This window comes from Hypanus sabinus, unplaced genomic scaffold, assembly GCF_030144855.1.
Source record: "Hypanus sabinus isolate sHypSab1 unplaced genomic scaffold, sHypSab1.hap1 scaffold_1338, whole genome shotgun sequence".
NCBI classification, from domain to species: domain Eukaryota; kingdom Metazoa; phylum Chordata; class Chondrichthyes; order Myliobatiformes; family Dasyatidae; genus Hypanus; species Hypanus sabinus.
Genome location: NW_026779408.1, coordinates 84,933 through 106,675, shown reverse-complemented (window position 1 = coordinate 106,675; position 21,743 = coordinate 84,933). Strand labels below are relative to the sequence as shown.

Below are 21,743 nucleotides of genomic sequence, written 5' to 3'. Positions count from 1 at the left end.
GGTTTGCATGGGGTCCTTCATAATGTTGTTTCCTTTTCGGATGCAGCGTGTCGTGTTAATGTCCGTGATGGCGGGATGAGAGACCCCGATGATCTTCTCAGCTGACCTCACTATCCGTTGCAGGGTCTTGCGAGACGAGATGGTGCAAGTTCCGAACCAGGCAGTTATGCAGTTACTCAGGATGCTCTCAATACAACCCCTGTAGAATGTGATGAGGATGGGGTTTGGGAGATGGACTTCCCTCAGCCTTCGCAAAAAGTAGAGACGCTGCTTGGCTTTCTTTGCTATGGAGCTGGTGTTGAGGGACCAGGTGAGATTTTCCATCAGGTGAACACCAAGAAATTCGGTGCTCTTTACGATCTCTACCGAGGAGCCGTTGATGTTCAGCGGGGAGTGGTCGCTCTATGCCCTCCTGAAGTCAACAACCATCTCTTTTGCTTTGTTCACATTCAGAGTCAGGTTGTTGGCTCTGCATCAGTCCGTTAGCCTCTGCACCTCCTCTCTGCCAGCGGAATCGTCGTTCTTGCTGATGAGACACACCACGGTCGTGTCATCTGTGAACTTGATGTTGTGGTTCGTGCTGTGTGTTGCAGCACAGTCGTGGGTCAGCAGAGTGAACAGCAGTGGACTGAGCACACGGCCCTGGGGAGCCCCCGTGCTCAGTGTGATGTGGTTGGAGATGCTGCTCCCGATCTGGGAGGGAGGCATCACCTGAACAGTCAGGTGATGTTGTCTTGTAATTGGTGATGTCATGGATGCCCTTCCTCATGCCACCGCTGTCCTGGAAGTAACTGTGGATTCGCTGGGCATTTGCACGCTTTGCCCCTCTGATGGCTCCGGACAGTTTGGCCTTTGCTGTTGTTAAAGCTGCCTTGTCGCCTGCTCTGAAGGCGGAGTCGGGGGTCCACAGCAGCGCACTCACCTCCGCGGTCATCCATGGCTTATGTTTGGCACGTATAGTAATGGTCTTGGACAGAGTGACATCATCAATGCACTTGCTGATGTAGCTGGTCACTGATGCTGTGTACTCCTCTAAGTTGGTAGAGTCGCCATCGGTTGCAGCCTCCCTGAATATGTGCCAGTCAGTGTGCTCAAAGCAGTTTTAAAGAGCAGAGATGGCTCCTGCTGGCCAGGTTTTTACCTGTTTCTGAACTTGTCTGGAGCGCCTGACGAGCGGTCTGTCTGCTGGGATTAGCATAACAGAGATGTGGTCTCAGTATCCGAGGTGGGGACTGGACTCTGCCCGGTACATGTCGGGAATGTTTGTATAAACCAGGTCCAATGCGTTCTCCCCCCTTGTTGCGAAGTCCACTAACTGATGGAATTTGGGGAGCACTGACTTAAGGTTCGCGTGGTTAGAATCACCGGCGACAATAAACAGTCCGTCAGGGTGTGCTTTCTGTAGTTCGCTAATAGCCCCATACAGTTCACAGAGCGCCGCCTCAGCATTAGCGCTGGGGGGAATGTAGACACCGAATATAAGGACGGAGGTGAATTCCCGTGGCAAATAAAATGATCTGCATCAAACTGCCATAAACTCCACTAGCGATGAGCAGTGTCTGGAAACCAGCACAGAGTTCTTACACCATTCCGTGTTGATGTAGACACAGACACCGCCACCGCGGACCTTACCGGAGAGAGCTGCAACTCTGTCCGAACGAAACAAAGCTAGCCCGTCTAGCTGGATGGCAGCGTCCGAAATCCCATCAGTGAGCCATTTCTCTCTGAAGACATACGCGCAGCAAACTCTGTATTCCCGCCGAGTATTACGTTGGAGTCGGATGAAGTCCATTTGATTCTCCAGGGATCGGACATTGGAGAGCAAAATGGACGAGAGAGCCGGCCGGCTAGGGTTTGCCTTTAGCCTGGCACGGACCCCTGCCCGTTTGCTTCGCTTCTGCTTCCTCGCACATCGCTTTCTACGTCTCCATCTCCATCTCCGGCTCCCAACATCAGGCAAGTCCGAGGATTATAGGCCCGTTCACCTCAGCAAGCCGACGTCGCGTACTTCAGCCAGCAGATCTTTGGGGAGGTTTGTTTTTGGACGATCTCTGTATTGTAGTAGTGTCTGACGATGGTAGATTGCCGCTCTGTTATCCATGTGCCCTAATCGAAAATTGTGTATCAAACTTAAAATAGAAAATTAAATTAAAGTAACACCAGGTCTGAAAGGCCGCTGCTGCAGTGCCGCTCCGCCTCTTCGGATAACCCGTCAAAATCTGTTACTGCTTCTCATAAATCCTGTGTCTAAGAATAATCTCCAATAATTTGCCCGTCACTGAAGTAGGACTCACCGCTTCCCGCAGTCACAAGAGGACTAATCTATCCTAAAGTTTTTTTTTCAAAAGTTCCAGTACGTTTTCTCTCTTAACTTCGATATGCTGTCGCACTTCGGCCTGATAAACGCTCTCCTCGCAAATGTCTCTCTCACTGGAGAACACTGAACTGAAGACTTCATTCAGGACCTGCCCTTCTTCCCCCGAGTTCAGGGGCTTGTTTCACCTTCTGCCCCCGAACGCTCCTCCACTCACTCTAGCCATCCTTTTCTTCACATACATCTAGAATGGATTGGTGCTTTCCTTAAAGTTACTGAAGACCTTCTGTAGTCGTTTCTAATGATCCTAAATCCGTTCTTCAGTTTGTCCCGGCTTCTTTGTAAATCTACAGTCATGTCTGATACTTGCTTTCTAATCCTGAGGTCAGCTTCCGAAAGCTACTTCCTTCCGCTTGACCAGATGTTTCACATCTCTTTTCTCCCTTCACCATACCATCCTTTCCCTGTCTGAATGGGGCAAACCTATCCAGAACCCCGTGTAAGTGCAGCCTTAAATACCTTCACATTTCTGTTCGGCATTTCGCAGGACATATCCGTTCCCGATTTATGCTTCGATGTTCCAGCCTAATATCATCATAATTCCACTTACACAGTTATGTACTTCTGGAACTGACACAGGGCTGTGGGACGGGAGCGCGTAGTGTGATTAATGTTCGACCCTGACACGGGGCAGTGGGCAGAGAGTGGGGCAATGGGATGGGTATGGGGAATGACTCGAGCTTGTGGGGACACAGCGGGGCATTGAGATTACTTGGTGACTGACACGGGTCTGTGTGATTAGTGTATGTAACCCCTTTACGAAAGGAGGGTGCTGGACCTCTTATAATTTGCCTATCGATACAACCGATCGACAGACGGCGCAATGGCCACTGCTGTACACACATCTGGAGAAGAAGGATGCTTATGCGAGAATGCTATTCTTGGATTACATTTCAGTATCCAACACCATAGTTTCCCCGACAGGAAGCTCAGAGATCTCGTCATTGACCCTGCCCCTCAGATCGCCAGCAGGTTGTAAGAGTGGGCTCCTTCATCTCCACCCCTCTGACTTTCTTCACAGAAGCCCCTCAGGGCCATGTATTGAGTCCCCTCCCTTACTCCCTGTATACCCATTACCGTATCGGCACCCACAGCTCCAATCTGTTAATTAAATTTGCCGACGATACTGCATTGATTGGCCTAATATCAAAAAATAACGAAGTGACCTACAGGGAAGAAGCTATCTCTCTGACACAGTGACGTCAAGTAAACAACCTCTCCCTGAATGTCGCAAAAGCGAAGGTGATGGTTGTGGATTTCAGGAGGATTTTAGAACCCTTATTGACATGAATGGATCTGCGGTTGAGAGGGTAACAGCTTTAACTTCCTGGCAACCACATCACCGAGGACCTCACGTGGCCTGTGCAGTCTAGCTCCGAAGTGAAAAAGGCACAACAGCGCCTGTTTCATCTCAGACGGTTGAGGAAAATTGGTATGGCCCCGAAATCCTAAGAATTTTCTGCAGGGGCACAATTGAGAGCATTATGACTGGCGGCATCATTGCCTGGAATGGGAACTGTACCTCCCTTAATCACAGCTCTACAGTGAGTTGTGCGGACAGGCCAGCGCATCCGTAGATGTGAACTTACCATGATTCAGGACATTTACAAGGACAGGTGTGTAAAAAGGTTCATTGGGGACCCTGGTCAGCACCACCACAATCTATTCCAGCTGCTACCATCCGGGAAGCGGTACCGCAGCATAAAACCCAGGACCAACAGGCTCCGGGACAGCTTTTTCCACCAGGACATCAGGCTGATTAACTCACGCTGATTTGTTTGTACTCGATACTACATTGACTCTCCTATTTACTATAAATTATTATAAATTACTTTGATTGCACATTTAGATAGAGACGTGACGTGAAGATTTTTACTCCTCATGTATATAAGAAATCGTTAATTTAAAATCATTTCAGAGTGAAGCACGATGAAGTATTAGTTTTATAATATTTTCTAAAGACTTATTTTTTATTACTGTTCAAATAGTTAAATTGACGTACGGAACTAGAGTAAATTAAAAACATCGAAGAGCTCCCCCTAACACAGTATTTCCGCGTTCTCACCAACCCTTCCTTTGACCACAGGACCATGAAATCCCCGAGCCTAGGAGCACGAAAAAAACCACCAGTGCCGGGTCTACGAGCTTCCACTTATCGGGTCGCCGCTCCCCCATGGATCAGACCCTCGAAGGTGAGGTAAGTCTTCAGCTTTCACCCACGATTCCACAGCCCCTTCGTTCTGAAGACCCTGTCGACTCGAAACGCCTCGCAAGCGAGCAGCAGCACCTCACTGTCCGGGGAGCGAAACCCCACCAGCTACGATTACGGCGGACTGGAAGTGGGAGAGAGTCCCGCCCCCTCCTGCATTTAGCAGACTCTGGAGTGGCAATGCACTGTTCAACTGTGCAGCGACACCAGCACAAATATGACCTTCATGGAAGAGTCATCGGAAGAAAACCTTTCCTGCGTCATCACCACAAAATTCAGAGTCGTAAGTTTGCAAAGGAACATCTAAACAAGCCTGAAGCATTCTGGAAACAAGTCCAGTGGACTGATGAAGTTAAAGTAGAGTTTTTGGTCTGAATGAGCAAAGGTATGTTTGGAGAAAAAAAGGGTGCAGAATTACATGAGCACGGGGTGGATCGATCATGCTTTAGGCTTGTGTTGCAGGCAGTGGAACGGGGAAGCATTTCACTGGTGGAGGGAAGAATGAATTCAATTCAATACCAGCAACACCCCGTCTGCAACAAAACTGAAGATGGAAAGAGGATGGCTTCTACAACAGGATAATGATCGCATGCACACCTCAAAAACCACAATGCATTACCTGAAGAGGTGCAAGCTGAAGGTTGTCCCATGGACCTGACAGTCCCCAGACCTAAACATCATCGAACATCTGTGGCGAGACTTCAAAACAGCAACGCGGCCCAAGAATCTCACAGAACTAGAAGTCTTTTGCAAGGAAGAATGGGCGAAATTCCATCAAGCAAGAATGGAAAGGCTATCAGCTGTCTTCAGAAAGCGTCCACAAGCTGTGATACTTGTCAAAGGGGGTGTTACTAAGTACTGCCAGACAGGGTAACCAAACTTTTGCTTTGGGCCCTTTTCCTTTGTTTTTGTTATTTTGAAACTGTAAAGGATGAAAAATACTAAAGAAATGTGTTATCTTTAACCTTGTGCCTTTTCGAAATCAGGTCATTTTTACTCGCTTATATATTCCCAGTAAAATAAATTTTGAAAAGGGGAGCCAGAACTTTTGCAAGCCGCTGTATAGAGAAGAAACGTGAGTGTGAGGCAAGTGGGGCGAGAGGAGTAAACAGGGGAAAGGAGAAGGTGAGGATGGAGGAAAGAGGCTGAGGGAGAGGGGGTGTGCTGAACGATTAGAGAGGGGTGAGAGAATGGTGACGGTGAGGAAGAAGTGACGGACGAAGCAGCAGATTGCACTGTGGAGAGGCGAGGGAGGAAGATGCTCGGGGAGCTGCTCACATTCAGACACGGTGTTGGGGGAGTTCCATTCCTTCTGTGGTAATATAGGACCGGGTGGGTAACACGAACATATCGAAAATACACAGTAAACGCGAACAAATTTGAGACGATGAAGGCAGAAAGTAAGAGAAACCAGAAATTATCCAACACATTACAGGATCCTGAAACAGTTTAATTCAAGGTGATTACTTACAGAGGTACAAGCTGTTGGCAAGCATCATTCACCAAAATCATGCTTTAAATTGCAAAATCATGACAGAGACGATCCATTACTACAAATAGAATCCTGAGGGTGTTTTAGAGTTAGAGTCCGACAATTTTATTATGACCTAGAGATAGAGCAATACATAACACACATCCAATTATAATATCACAGGATAAAGCAGCAAAAACAATTTACTTAATAGTCAACCAATCACAAATAAGAGATAAATCTGCAGGTATGTGTGTGCAATTCCAAATGCACATGATATACAGAAAACAGTACGCGAAAAGCAATAGAAATATACTGACTTGAAAAAGAAAATTGAAAGACTGGTCTTGGTTTCAATTTCGTAAACTTTTTGGCTTGAATAAATTTATTTTATCATGTCGTATAATACCTAATTATTTTTTTCGGCCTTCATCTATGGCTCAAGCTTTTCTTTTATGGAAAACCAAAGGTATAACATGTTTTCGCGTTCTGTTCAAAGAGACCTAGGAGTCCTAGTTCACCAGTCAATGAAGGTGAATGAGCAAGTGCAACAGGCAGTGAAGAGGGCAAATGGAATGTTGGCCTTTGTTACAAGGGGAATTGAATACAAGAGCAAGGATGTCCTTTTGCATTTGTACAGGGCCCTGGTGAGACCACACCTGGAATATTGTGTACAGTTTTGGTCTCCAGGTTTAAGGAAGGACATTCTGGCAGTTGAGGAAGTGCAGCGTAGATTCACTAGGTTGATTCCTGGGATGGCAGGGCTGTCTTACGCAGAGAGATTGGAGAGATTGGGCTTGTACACGCTGGAACTGAGGAGATTGAGAGGGGATCTGATTGAAACGTTTAAGATAATTAAGGATTTGATAGGATTGAGGCAGAAAATATGTTCCAGATGTTGGGAGAGTCCAGCACCAGAGGGCATGGATTGAGAATAAGAGGTCAGTTATTTAAAACAGAGTTGAGGACGAGCTTCTTCTCCCAGAGAGTTGTGCAGGTGTGGAATGCACTACCTCGGAAGACGGTGGAGGCCAATTCTCTGGATGCTTTCAAGAAGGAGCTAGATAGATATCTGATGGATAGGGGAATCAAGGGATATGGGGACAAGGCAGGGACTGCGTATTGATAGTGAATGATCAGCCATGATCTCGGAATGGCGGTGCAGACTCGAGGGGCCGAATGGTCCACTTCTGCACCTATTGTCTATTATCTATTGCCTATTGTTTCTGGATGATAACATTATGTCCTTTGAACAGCTATCTAATAAATATAATTTGCCTAAAACCCATTTTTTTAGATATTTGCAAGATAGAATTTTTTTGTATAATGAGTTACAGTCTTTTTCGAAAGAATGTCCATTGGAGATTACAGTAAGAATTTTAGCCCTTAATCCTTATCAAAAGGGTTTAGTAGCCATCATTTATAAGATGATCATGAATTTACATTCAGATGTATCAGAAAAAATTAAGAAGGAATGACAAGAAGAGTTGCATTGTCCTATATCTACTGAGCAATGGGAAAAATTTTATTATTGGTAAATTCATCCTCTATTTGTGCTAAACATGCCCTAATACAATTTAAGGTTGTACATAGAGCTCATATGTCTAAGGATAAACTGGCTCGATTTTATTCTCATCTTAATTCAAGCTGCGATAGATGTCATTCTGATGTTGCTTCATTGACTCATATGTTCTGGTCTTGTCCTTGTTTACAAAATTATTGGAAAGATATTTTCAGTATTATTTCAAGAGTTTTAAATATCAATTTCCAACCGCATCTTTTTACTGCAATTTTCGGTTTACGAATTACGGATAATAACCGTTTATCCGCTTCATTTCAACGAATGATTGCATTTGTTACATTAATGGATAGAAGAATATTTTATTGAATTGGAAAGAAATTAATCCTCCAACTGTATTTCAGTGGTTTTCTCAATCTATCTCTTGTTTGAGTTTAGAAAAAATTAGAAGTTTGGTTTTTGATCCTTCAGTTAAATTTGAAGAAACTTGGAGACCATTTATTCAACATTTTCATATGAGTTGAATTGTCTTTTCCTAAAACTTACTTATATTATCCTTAATTATTTGGATGGAGGTTCGGAGTTATTGGCACTACTGTATATGTACGTAATATTATTCAATGGCCCATGTTGGTTAGTGTTTTTTTTTTTGGTTTTTTTTCTCTTTATTTGGGGTTTTTTCTTTTTTTTTTCTTTTTGCTTCTTTGTTCATTAATGTTCCGAATTTGGGAGATTATATATTTTTATTATTATATATCTGAATGTCTATTTAAACTATTAATTATGTACTCTCAAACACCTTGTATTCATGTTTCATTTATGTTTGTTTAAAATTAATAAAAATATTTAAAAATAAAATAAGAAAGAAAGACTATGGTATAAGACTATGGTATTTCCCCAATTGTAATATCTACTGGTGGTTTCATCCCAAAGTCACTGCACAACAATAATTATACCTACACTGGTATATTTTTGTGAATCTCCGGAAAGCTACCATAATAAACATTACTAGAATGGTAGGTAAGTTCCCAGCAATTGAAAAATGAGTTTTAACAGTCTTTGCTGTAAAAAAATGAACAATTATTAACTGACATGTGTTTGTACTGGTATGAATGCAGAGGAGATTCAACATGTATTTTGCTAGATGGAAATTTGGAAAACTGCCGAACTCGACAGTTATAGTTAGTGTCTGTTTACAGGCGGATGTTGTCTGCTCATCGCGTGTTGACGGATCCGATGTGGGTGCAGACAGCTAAATCTCATTGCGGTGCTGCCCACTGACTGCGAGCTCGGACCAGTCCCGATCTGACCGTCGGGGTGCTCACTGTGAATTCCGTCCGCTCTCCTTGTGACGGCCATATTTCCAGCAGCTGCTCCGTTTCCTCCCCGTCAGCGAGAAGCACCGGCTTTGTCCGTCACTTGAGCGCTGAGTATTTACACTGCAGGGCGGGGTTTATTATTGAACGTGGTTCGCCGATGATGACAGCGGGGTTATGGTCAAAAATAAAAATAAAATGGAGGATCTGTTCTCATGATGTGTCTCCGTCGGGCTGCAAACCAGTTTTATTCTCCCCGCCGCCACATTCTCCAATGACCGCCGGTTTTGCACTGTCAAGGTGGGGAAATGCCCCCTACCACCACAGAGAAGAACTTAAGACAGTTTCATTTATTAATTTGTTGATTAATTGACACGACCGGCTATCTCGCTGCGGTGGAGAATTGATCTCTGAATTTGGACTGAGTTACCCCTTAAATAAACGTGTTTGTGCAACAATTTAACACCAGCACCATGTATCCGGAGTGTTCAACATTTTCCAAGCCTTGGAGGGAGTCCGAGCAGAAACGGACGTAGAGGAGGCAATGGCGGGAGAATGAGAGCACAGTGGGCAGTGGAGTGAAGACACACGGGGAAGAGAGAGATGAGTAGAGAAATGACATAAAAACGAAGGAGAGACGGAGGATCAGCGAGAGAAGGGATCGCGAACGAACTAGTGACGTGACGGACAAGAAATTTCAAGGGAGCAGACACTTTGGTTAAAAAGACTTTGGCGGAGGATGGTTGGTTGGAGAGAGACTGGGAGTGGGTGATAGATTTATAGAGTGAGTGAGGGGGCAGAGGAAAGAGACTGGGAGAAAAGAGAGACTAGTGGAAAAGAGTCTTGCAGAGATGGGGAGAGGCACGCGGAGCGAAAGAGAGAAGCGCAGGAAGAAAGAGAGAGACTGGGAGAAAGACGGGAGAGAGGGAGAGATTGAGAAGGAGCGAGTGACAAGTACGGGGCCTGAGACAAGAGGGGGATACGTGTAGAAGGAGAGTGACGAGGAGAAAAACCGGAAGCGTGGCTACCCTTGATGGAAGAATGATGGGCGATGACAGACTGATAGGGTTGGAGACGTCACAGTTCAGTCTGAGGTATGCGGACGCTGTGTTGTCCCATATCTTGCCCAGTCCCACAGTGAAACTCTAAGAAGTATCACTTTGTTGAGCGTATTATAAATAAACACAATGTATCCGACGTTTACACTATAGGCGGAACTAATTGCGAAAAACTAGTTAACACCGTCAACAACGTCGGCAGTAGTCATGTTGACTAAAACAGTGGTCAACACCGTCGGCAGGACCTTTCAAATCATCTCGTCTTCTCTGACGACAATCGTAAACTAGACTAATCTTATCTGTTCGCACCGTCCATTTAATTCTATTCTGAGCTTCTCTGAAAAACAAAACACACCTCCCTCTAAACAGTAGCAGCAAGCTGAAAAAGAGTTTCTTTTCTCCGACCCCATCTCCGGAAACTTGAAAGCGCATTAATCGTTTGCTTGGCTGAAGTAGTGAAATTAACCACAAGATCAACCACATGGCCAGGATAGATTAGTGGCCTAAGTTTTTGTGTTAAGGTCGCAGTTTCCACTGGAGAGGTAGTTTCCAGTCCCGTCCATGACAATTCGGCATTCTTCCTCCCTTTCGTTCTTTGTTTTCTTCATTCTACACCCAGTTTTGTTGAAGGAAAGTTTCTGTCATTGAGAAAATATCCATATCCTCTTGCCCTTCACCATCTTCTCCTTTCCCCCTCGGCTGTCAGCAAGATATGAATCATCCTTTACGCACACTGTCTCATTCCATCTCCATACCAGTTTTTACCCAAACAGCAACATGGAGATGTTATCGGCGATGGCGTGGAATGTGGGAATGTGGATGGTAGATTTTACAGTTTGAATTGGAATCCTCTTGTGAGTACACCGAAAAGAGGTAAATGCAGATAGTAAATTCGGAAGGTGACGTGACATGAGTTCGAAGGTCACGTGACGGAACAATGCTTGTCAGTGAAAGGATAATCAGCATAATGTTAGACGAACTTGCGAAACACACACAACATGCTGGAGGAACTCAGCGGGCCAGACAGCATCGACGTGTGAAAATTTGTCCTGAATAAATTTCTTATTGTGTGCCGTTTATCAAACGTCTCCGCTGTTCATGGAACAAAATACTTCTGTATACGCGCCTGAATAAATCTAATTATCCACCGTCCACCTGCCGCCGGGACAGGAAATTTCTGAGAAGCATCACCTTATGTGAAAAAACTATGCTTGGAGTTTGCGTTTTGAACTAGTGTCCTTTGATTGGGTCCCTTCCATTGGCAAACGCATTCTGACGTGCAATACATCAGGGTCCGTTATATTCTTATTTTGACTGAATCAAGTAACGAATACTCTTGTAATCTCAAAGGAATACGGGCCCAACATATTTTGACATCAGACTCTCCTCTCAACAACGGAAAGGACAATGAGTTTTCCACCAATTAAATTTAAATGGCTTCGGAGTTCAGTTGTGACGCAATCTGCAAATGCGGGCTCGTTGGTCTAGTGGTATGATTCTCGCTTCGGGTGGAATAGCACATGCGAGAGGTCCCGGGTTCAAATCCCGGACGAGCCCCGTTACTGGAAATTATTAGCGATTTGCTTCACGACTTTTGTATTGACGCTCTGGATAATTGGCAATGTCAAACAGAAACACTGAAGAAGGAATTGGAAATAGTTTTCAAGGCAGGTAAGTTTGAAGTGTCATATTTTGGAATGTCAAACCAGCTGAGTATTTATTCGAGGAATGATAGAGCACCGGGGAGTGCAAATCAGCAGGGAGAGAGAGAGGTAAAAGGGCATAGTTTGCTGAAACCCGTCTCATGTGCAGAGAGACTGGGAAAGGTGTTCGGCACGCTGGCCTCAGGAAGTCAGTGTAGGAGTTGGGAGACTGTGTTGCTGTTACACTCTGTTGTGGAAATACGTGTAAAATGGAAACAGCGCAGCAGTCTTTGGAAAACGATGGGTCTGCATGTTGATTAGCGCTGTAGACATTAATGTCAAAGAACGAGAAACTGGCAAGTGAACTTACATAGTTTAACCACTTCCCTTTTTCCGACCAGGACACAGGTGCCTCTAACTTGCATACAATATCAGCTTATACATTTCACAGGGTTTCGAGTCGGTGCGGGCAGAAATTAGGTGACAAGCGAAACTGCTCACTCCGGTCACATTGTTGTGCCAAACGCTTGGGATTTCGAGAACTAGAATCTTCCCACCGAACTCATTTTCTGCTGATCCGGATTGAGAGTCTCAGTTCCGATCAACACCAGCATCTGTCTTACGGATGTGACTTACTTCAGAATCAGAATCAGATTCGGGCTTAATATCTCGGACAGATGTCGAGAAGTCTGTTAAATTAGCGGTAGCAGTGCAATCAATACATGATACATATAGAAATGAAAATCAATCAAATATTCAACTAGAGTAAACATACACATTAAATTGTTAAATTAAAAATAGAGTAAAACAGATAGAAGAGTGATGCAGTGTTCATAGGTTCAATGTCCATTTAGACATTGGATGGCAGAAGGGAAGAATTAGTTCCTGAATCGCTGAGTGTGTGGCTTTAGGCTTCTGTACCTCCTTCCTGATGGTAACAGTGAGAAGAGGAACGTCCTGGGTGATAAAGTCCTTAATGATGGTCGCCGCCTCTCTGAGTCACCGCTACATGAAGATATCCTGGTTACAACGGAGGCCTGTCCCCAGGGCGGAGCTGACTAATTTCATAAGTTACTACCAGTCTCGCCGCTGGCTTGTTGGGGCCGCAGTGAAGATCCTCCATTCCTGTCAGTCAGCGACGTTCAGGGATTCATTCACCCTGTCAGTAGCGTCCTCTCGGTTTTCACAATTGTCTGCCAAGTCCCGGGTAGCGATTCAGAAATACCGACGGATTCATATGTAGACGGTCTCTTCATTTTCGTTTCACTGAAGTTTTCTTTGACCAGTTCGGATTAATATCTCTGAGCTGAATCCTCGAATTTGTGGGTGCGGAGGAACACTCTCAGTCTGCCCTCTACCATTTGACTTGTTTGGCATGAGTGACCCTACCAAGAGTCAAAGCATTAACTCCTATCTCCAGCCAGTTTCGCTCTCCAAGTTACTGAGCCAGGCAAGCCTTCACACCGCGACTAGGTTCTGTTCTGTTTGGAGTCTACGGATGTGATCAGTAATTACAAGCCAACCCTGAGACGAATACCAGGAATGTCTGACAACATACCGAGCTGAAACCAATCACGTGAAAGTGCGTTTGCAGTGAAATGTGCAAACCCTTTCTGAAGAGTGTCGTTCCCTGTGACGCTGCTGGCTGCTCCATTCTGACGACACTGAACCATTTCAGCAACGACCAAGGACAGATTACTCACAGTCACTCACACCGGGTAGTCCGGAGGAACAGCCATTGCGTTGACTGTACTGCTGATCAATGACTGGGACGGTGAAGCATCGAGGAGGCGGTGACTTACCCTGCTACCCATGCTGCACTCGGAACTTGAAGGAACACATGTTTTATGTTGACTGTGCAGGCAATCCCGTTTGTGATGACACCAATAGGCGTCTCAGCATCAGATGGATATGCTGGTTGAGTGGAGTCAAAGCACCAACCTTCTCATCAATTTTAGTAATACCAGGGAATTAATTGTACTCCAGGGAGAATGCGTCAGGTGAACAGACGCAAATCCTCACTGGAGGTTCAGAACAGTGGATCTATGGAATTTATTGCCACGGGCGGCAGTGGAGGCCGGGTCACTGGGTGTATTTGAGGCAGAGACTGATAGGTTTCTGAGTAGTCAGGGCATCAAAGGTTATGGTGAGAAGGCGGGGGAATGGGACTAAAGGGGAAATTGTATCAGCTCACGATGAAATGGCGGAACAACTTCGATGGGCCGAATGGCCGACTTCTGCTCCTTTGTCTTATGGTCTTATGGTCTTCTGGGTGAATATCTTCAGGTTCCTGGGCGTCGACATCTCAGCGGATCCATCCAGGTCCCAACATGCTGACGCGGTCACCGTTCAGACGTCATAATTGTTCATTAATGCGAGTTAGAGTGCTGTCGAAGAATCAAATACATTTTTGTGGGCGTACGTGGACAGCGTTGTCAGTCGTTGCGTCACAGTCTGGCGTGGGGCGGGGCTCCAATGTGTAGGATGGAAAGAAAGGGCAGAGTGCTGTAGTGACGGGCACGCCTCGCCAATATCGAGGACATGTTCTCAATACGGTGCCAAAAGAAGGCTGGGTGCATTATTCAGGGCCTTCACCAAACATGCCCTCTGCATATTTCTACCCACGGGGGTGGGGAGTGGGGGAGTGTGGCGTGGGTTGGTGACTAATCATGCCCTCTGCTTATTTCTACCCACGGGGGCGGGGAGTGGGGGTTGGCGTGGGGTGGTGGATGGAGAGGAGTCTGAAAATAGAAAATCACATTTTTATTAAAATGAGCTTTTTCTGCTCAGCTTAGACATTTCTCAACACATGAACTCTCCCTAACAATTCCCTTTTAAAATTCCTATTTATTTTATTTATTGTAATTTACAGTGATGTACAGAAAATTTTAAAAAAATCCTTAGTGAGAGTTAACATAGGATTAGAGGATGGGATTTATGTGCGGACCTCTAGCAGTCGACTTTGAGTACAAATGACAACGGGAGACGCACAAGGCATGTGAAAATGACAACATTACTATGTTCTTTGTAGGATCTCAATATGCAGGTAGTTTGGGAAAGCCTACTGAATGGTTTTTTAGAGTACATTGTGATTGAGCCCATTTGGAAAAAGCAGTTGTGGATTGTCTGTTGTGTTGTGCTTTGACCAGGTAGATTAGTATACAGGAATGCTTCAGAGGCAGTGATTGTAATGTGATCGATTTTATCCTGCAGTCTGAGAGTGAGAATCTAAAATTAGACGTATGAGTATTCCATGCAGTAAGTGGAACTGCAGTGGCGCGAGTGAGGAGAAGAGAAAGGTGCAAACGGTTAATATTATTCTCAAAGGCTGCATGCACAATGCAACTCTGATATTTGTCTGCTCCGTACAACAACTGAATACAGACATACCATGGGTGTTGATGTAAGGACAGACATCAACCCCGGCACGAAAAAGGAAATTAAACAAATCTCACAATCCCCAAACTGTCACCTCCCCTGCAGCAAAAATAAAATAATAGCGACAATAGCAGTCCCCAAAAACATCACTGGCAGAAAAAAGTCAGGGACGATAACAGTCCTCGACCCTGTCACTCGCAGTAAACAAGAGCGACCTAAGTCCAGGGCTGGCCAAGTCGATTGGAAAGGGGAACCAGCAGGCTTAACGACAGATCCAGCAGTGCTGGTGTTCTAGGAGCAATTGGAAAGGCGCAGAACAGATGCATCACAAATAAGAATAAAAATTCGATAGGGAGGATGAGGCAACAGTGGCTGATACTGGAAAGTAAAGTCAGAATAAAGGCAACAATGAGGGTTTATAATATAGCAAGCATTAGTGGGAAGCTAGAGGTTTGGGATGCTTTCAAAATAAAAAAGAAAGCAAATAAAATTTGATGAGAGGAAAAAATAAATGGCTAATAATAGAGAAAATACCATTTTTTCAGACATATGAAGAATAAAAAGGATGCGAGAGTGGATGCCGGAAAGCTGGAAAATGACGCAGAAGAAGCAGTAATGGGGGGGAAAGAAAAGGGACGAACTGAATGAATATTTTGCTCTGTGGAAGACTCCAGCATAATGGGACCGATAAACGTGTGTCAGAGGGCATCAGTGAGAGTGGATGCTGTGATCTGGAGAAGGTGCTTGTGAAGCTGAAAGCTCTGAAGTTAGATGTCATCTGGACCAGTTGGACTACACCCCAGGGTTCTGAAAGTGGGAACTGAAGATTTTTGAGGCAATAATAGTACCCCTTCACGTATCACACCTTGTAAAGGTTTTCTGTAGCCAGCTAAGAGTCTTTCAATTTTTGTTTGGAGGATATGCGTCCATTCTTCCTTGCAAAAGTCTTCTCGCTCTATGAGCTGCTTGAGCCATCTTGCATGCAGGGCTCTCTTGAGTTCTGTCCACAGATTTTTTATGAGGTTTAAGTCGGGGGATTGTGAGGGCCATGGCAAAATCTTCAGCTTGTCCCTCTTGAGGTAGTCTATTGTGGATTTTGAGGTGTGTTTATGATCATTAACCTGTTGTAGAAGCCATCCTCTTTTCAACTTCAGCTTTTTTACAGACGGTGTGATCTTTGCTTCCTGAATTTGTTGGTATTTAAATGCATTTATTCATTCCTCAACCAGCGAAATGTTCCCTGTGCCACTGACTGCAAGACAAACCCAAAGCATGATCGATTCACCATTTCCGTTACCCAAAATAAATCAAGTACAATCCTCACTTCAGGGGCAGTGCTACGCTAGGTGCTGAACATTGATGGAGCTGCGATGGCCTTGAAATCCAATGGGGATTCCCCGCGCAGGTTCGAACCCTGCTCGCAGCGCTCACACTACAAGCAGCAGCGTGTAGTGTGTCAATAAAATTTATCACCCTGGATGCTGTCTGAGCGCTGGCCCCAAATGTGTTCAGTTGACAATCTGCAGTTGCCTTGCAAAATACATGATCCACCCATCGGCTCGCCATCTCTGTTTCGGGAACAGTTTCCTTTGACAGTCTCACTGCAACCGATCGTTCTTTGTGAGTCCTGTGTGAGTACATGACCTCACACATTCCAGCATTCCTGTTTATTCAAAAAATAAACACTTTTGTCCAGTTTGTGCCCTCACTGAACGAAAAAATTGCATCCGAAATATTCTCATAGCAATCCGCTGTCCGGCAATTCACGTCATCAGCCTCACACAGTAAAGACAGCTCATAAATGAACGACGATAATAGACCGTCATGACACTGCCGATAAAAATTCCTCCAATCTGCATAGGAGCAACGTCGACACAGATGGCACCGGATATCAGGTTTGAACCTGGGTGTCTAAGGGTATGAGACAGAAACACACATTCAGCGGTTCAGGAACAGCTTCTTCCCCTCTGCAATCAGAATCACGAATGGACTTTGAAGCTTAGAACATTACCTCACTTTATTAATATGCTGTATTTCTGTTTTTTCATATTTTTCATAATCTATTTAATATAGGTAATTGATTTACTTGTTTATTTATTATCATGTTTTATTTCATTTGTTGTTATCGTTATTATTTTCTCTCTCTGCTAGATTATGTATTACATTGAACCGCTGCTACTAAGTTAACAAATTTCCCGTCACGTGCCGGTGATAATAACCCTGATTCTGATTCTCTGTTCAACGCGGTACTTTCCCGATTCTATTTTCATTAACGACATGGATTTCGAGGTACTGAGTTCTAGTGCTGTATCCAGCACAGATCTGGTGCCGGTAACACGTTCTTCAATAAATCCTGTTCCCTCAGCTGAGGAGATTCGTGAATTTGTGGAGTTGACATCCGATATTTCTGTCCGTTCAATGCTCACAGATTTTTAGCTGAGAATATGTACCAGATTAGGAGCTCCTGATTCAGTACTTCAACGCAAAACTTTGAAAATTTCTTCCACCGCACAGCCCCCACACCCGCATAGGCTGGTCAACGTTTTGAGATTCTACTACACGAAAATAACCGACAGTAACTCAATTCATCTGTATCTGGTGAGGGATCTAACCGAGGGGATCATGCATTATACGCAATTGGTGATTACGTCAAAGTGAACTCACTTTGCAACCGAGTGTCTAACAATAGATTTTCAGTAGAAACAGGACGATTGATGCCGGTCTGTTCTACAACCGCACGGATGCAGAGCTCCTCGTTTCGTTCACCAATGTACTTCCTTAAGTTGGACAGCTGACAATTTATCACACTGAGCAGAATCCTTGCGTCCAAATCAGACAACAACACACACAAAATTTGTGTCTGTTGTTGTTTGAATTTCCAGCATCTGCAGATTTCCTCGTGTTTGCTATCCAAATCGGAACTAACTTTGGAATTTTAAGAATTAATGGCACTGATTTAATGTTAATTGCCTTTATAATTGAAGAAACTGGGAGAATGGCATCAATAAGTATAACGTGCTTGCTCCCTCTGTTGAAGGGCAATGTGTAAACGTATGAACCATCTCTCCTCCTCAGTATAAACGGTGATAATACTTACGAGCCCTGCAGCGTTCGAGTTTAAATGAAGGGACGGAAAGATCCACTTCGTTTTGTCAGTGAGGTGAGTTACTCTGCTGGTCAAGAAAACACTGGGAGGGAAACGGTGGCCGAAAGTGAACATGAAATTGATAAATTGCCGTGTAACACTCTCTCTCTAACAGCCTTTCAAATCTCCCTTGTTCTGTCTACGATGTCACTCTCTACCCTGCCTCACGTCCATGTTCCTCTCTCTGTAATACACCCATACACACATTCTCTCTTTCTCTCTCTCTCTCCCTCTCTCTCTCTCTCTCTCTCTCTCTCTCTCTCTCTCTCTCTCTCTCTCTCTCTCTCTCTCTCTCTCTCTCTCTCTCTCTCTCTCTCTCTCTCTTTCTCTCATTCTCTCTCCACATCTCACTCCCTCACTCCCACACTTTCCTCATAAGTTGAAGAGAACGCTTCACTATCAATATTCGTGTCCAGTGAAAGGACTACTTGAATGCAGTGGGACGTTTATGCATTTTCCTTTACAAGACAGCTCCGGTGGAGCGCAGGGGAGTGGGTGTACATTGGTGCTGAAATGTCGGGGCGAACAGGTAATATGACATGAAGAAGTAGCGATTTTTAAAAAAAATCTGCCCCTGGACTTTGGTTCAGCGCTCCGTTATGACACGACCACCATGTGAAATTTCGGTTAGCTGAAAACACTTGAATTGTCAACTTATAAAAATATTTCCATATTCAATAAGATATGTTGTTCAGCCGCGGCTGGGAGAGGGGAGATTGAGATTGTGACTGATTCTCTGAAGTGGGCAGCACGGTCTCTGAACGCGGAAAGCTTTTGCCGTTTTATATCACTCACCGTACAGACTCCCCTTTGCTCTCTTGTCTACCGAGCGACCCCGCCTATTGCCATAGACAAATCGGTTCGCGGACCTTCCGTCAAATCAACTTCGCCAATTGTCACAGACGCGGTGTCATGGTCCGACAACAACCAATCTCTTCGAAACTACGTACAACTAATTAGCTCCAATTCGTGTATGCAGATGTCAATCCAACGATTGCAGAAAGGGTTTCCCAAAAGTTGTTCCCTCCCACCGACCTTGACTGCTTCTGCCTCCTCAAAGTCCGGTCAATACTGAACAAAGCTCAGAACAACGTCCCATTATATAACATTCATATCCATATGCTTCAGATCGAAGCTGTCAGGGCGCCGAAATAAAGGCGGGCGACAGAAGTTTATCTCCTCTCACCTGGGGAGACGGTAGAAGATTTGCTGGAGGATTCCGGCCGACTTTTGTCCGGCAACTGAAGTATGGGGAGTAGGATTGAGGAAAAGTATGGGCCAGCCTAATCTTATTGAATGCCGGGGCTGGTTGAAGATGACTAGAGTCTCTCCCTTCTTTCTGTTGTCTGTCTGTTTAAAGAAAAGGAATAAACAGGCCTTTCTTGGGTCTGCATGCTCCCCCGTGGATATAATAATTCGCAATCTATGCCTTCAGTTTGCCTGAGGAACCGTTTCCAAGTCTGAAACTGGCACAAGATTTATATCTACCGTTTGTTCATGATGCAGAATTGTACAATTTATGTTCTGCGTACTGTCTGTCTTTTCGAGCCTGCAATGACGCTGCAAGTGTTTCATTGTACCTGTCCCTCACCGTCCCTGTGCACACGGCAATAAACCCGACTGGACCTGACAACACTCACTGAGATTTGAGCAGTGATGACCCCGGGCAGATGAGTCAAGTTGATGTCGGCAAACTGAGTGAGTAGGACCAGAGTCCAATATGGGAAATGTATGGTCACCCTCTTCTGCAGAGAGACAGTGTCTCTGAGTGGATTGAGGTGCAGTGAGCAGTGAAGAAGATCAAACCTATATTGTATCGATTGCAGGGTATTGTCTGTGAGACCTCGCACAGTTATTTCCAGCTTTATTGAGACAGCACCTGCGATATTTTTTTTCAAAGTCATGATTTCATTGTCTAACAAGTATCATACAGAACAAATAACGAATCGCTGTAGAAACAGTGTATAGCGGGTCAGGCAGCATTTCTAGACGGAATGAGGTAGTACACACAGGAGAAAGCAAGAGGATGTGGCTGACAGGAAATGCCGAAGCAAACTTGATGGGCCAAACTGCCGAATTCTGCTTCTATATTTTGTGGTCTTATGCTGTTGAATCAGGCCGATGGAGGTTGAGCACAGACAGGAATGTTGTTGCTGTGGAAGCGATGAATGCACAAAATAATTTAAATTCAACACATTAATTTACAGCAGGAAATATTTTTATTCCCTGACCGGGAATCGAACCTGGGCCACGGCGGTGAAAGCGCCGAATCCTAACCACTAGACCACCAGGGAAGCTGATGATGCGCTGCATCACAGCAATATTCGCTATCAAATCAAAAAATACGAAACAAAATCAATGGATAAATAATAATAATGAATGAATGTGATAAATATTGTCTCGAATCTACTGCTCAGCACTTTGCATATCTCTTGTTCACCCAGTACTTCAGGTTAAGGAACACTCTGGACTGTATGAGTCAGTCGGAAACACTCGCTCTCCAGTGTCTTTATAAAGATGGTAACATTCAGATTCTCTTATGAGCCCTGGGTCATTTTTGTTTCTGTCCATTGCCTCAAACCAACTCAGTAGTCGGCCCTCCGATTCCCGCGACATTGTTGCCGATACATCTGGAGTCTTGTTCCTCACCCTCCGCCTGGGTGGAAGTAGGAGGAAGAAAACCAGACGTTCAGAATGCCTGAAATATGGTCTGTGGGTGGAATGGTAGGCTTTCCTGATCGTGCTCTAACAGTGTTCAAGTGTGCGGGAGCCGCTGGTAATCAGGATGATGTGCTGATGACAAATAAGCCTAGATTTCATCAAATAAGCCTAATGGAAATCCCCGCAATAATTTGAAAGTCCTCAGGGTAGGCAGTTCCTTGTTTGCCGATCGCGGTATTCAGTACATGGTTTGCTTGCTTAACATCTGCTCCGGCGGTGTGTGAAGTGCCGTCCGGATCAATGAGGAGAACCTCTCGGTGAGCAGCACCGACAGAACTCAATCATTGGGTGTTGTGATTGGGGGAACAAGGGTGCGGCAAGACCGCTATGTACGGAGAGTATGAAGAGTTTATCATGAAACGATACCGCACTGACCTACCACTCCCCCCGCCCCTCGCACCACAATACCTTCTTATCTTCTTCGAACGGTGGATCGAGAAGCCTTCCGGCTGATCCACCGAACTGAGCCATATCTCCATGAAACAGGGAGAACAGCAGCCCCTCATCTCCCTCCGAAACTGCAATGTTGCGCTTACGTTATGTATCTTGTTTTCAAGTCATTGGCCTTTGGCTAAGAAGATGCCGGGCAGGGGACCTTCGCTGACCGATGAAAGGTGCAGCACCTGCATTCCCGAGAGTCAAGTCCATCTGGTCCTTCAACTGCTCGTTAAACTGCTGAGTAATTTTGACAGATCAACAGTACGTTTCTTAAAGGGAAATTAGGGGTTTCACATTGCAGCGACAGTGTTTCAGCAGAAATACATCCAGACATTTTGCGAGCGGTTGGCAATGCGTCGCGTGAGTCGCCAGTGCCATCGTGGATCTTTGGATTTATAAACAAATCTAAAAATTCCTAAATCCTTGTCAGGTTTCCGTGTGAGAGGATGCTCGGGAAGGATCAGACGCTTG

The 21,743-nt window shown here is 44.9% G+C and overlaps 2 non-coding genes across 2 annotated transcripts; one reads left to right on the top strand and one right to left on the bottom strand.

Moving 5' to 3' along the window:
* The first annotated feature begins 11,420 nt into the window (after positions 1-11,420).
* Positions 11,421-11,504, top strand: trnap-cgg (transfer RNA proline (anticodon CGG)). The gene is given in 2 exon segments: positions 11,421-11,456; positions 11,469-11,504. It is a non-coding gene; the product is annotated as a tRNA-Pro (tRNA).
* An 8,831-nt stretch (positions 11,505-20,335) lies between these two features.
* On the bottom strand, positions 20,336-20,407 carry trnae-uuc (transfer RNA glutamic acid (anticodon UUC)). Its single transcript has one exon. It is a non-coding gene; the product is annotated as a tRNA-Glu (tRNA).
* Positions 20,408-21,743: the final 1,336 nt, after the last annotated feature.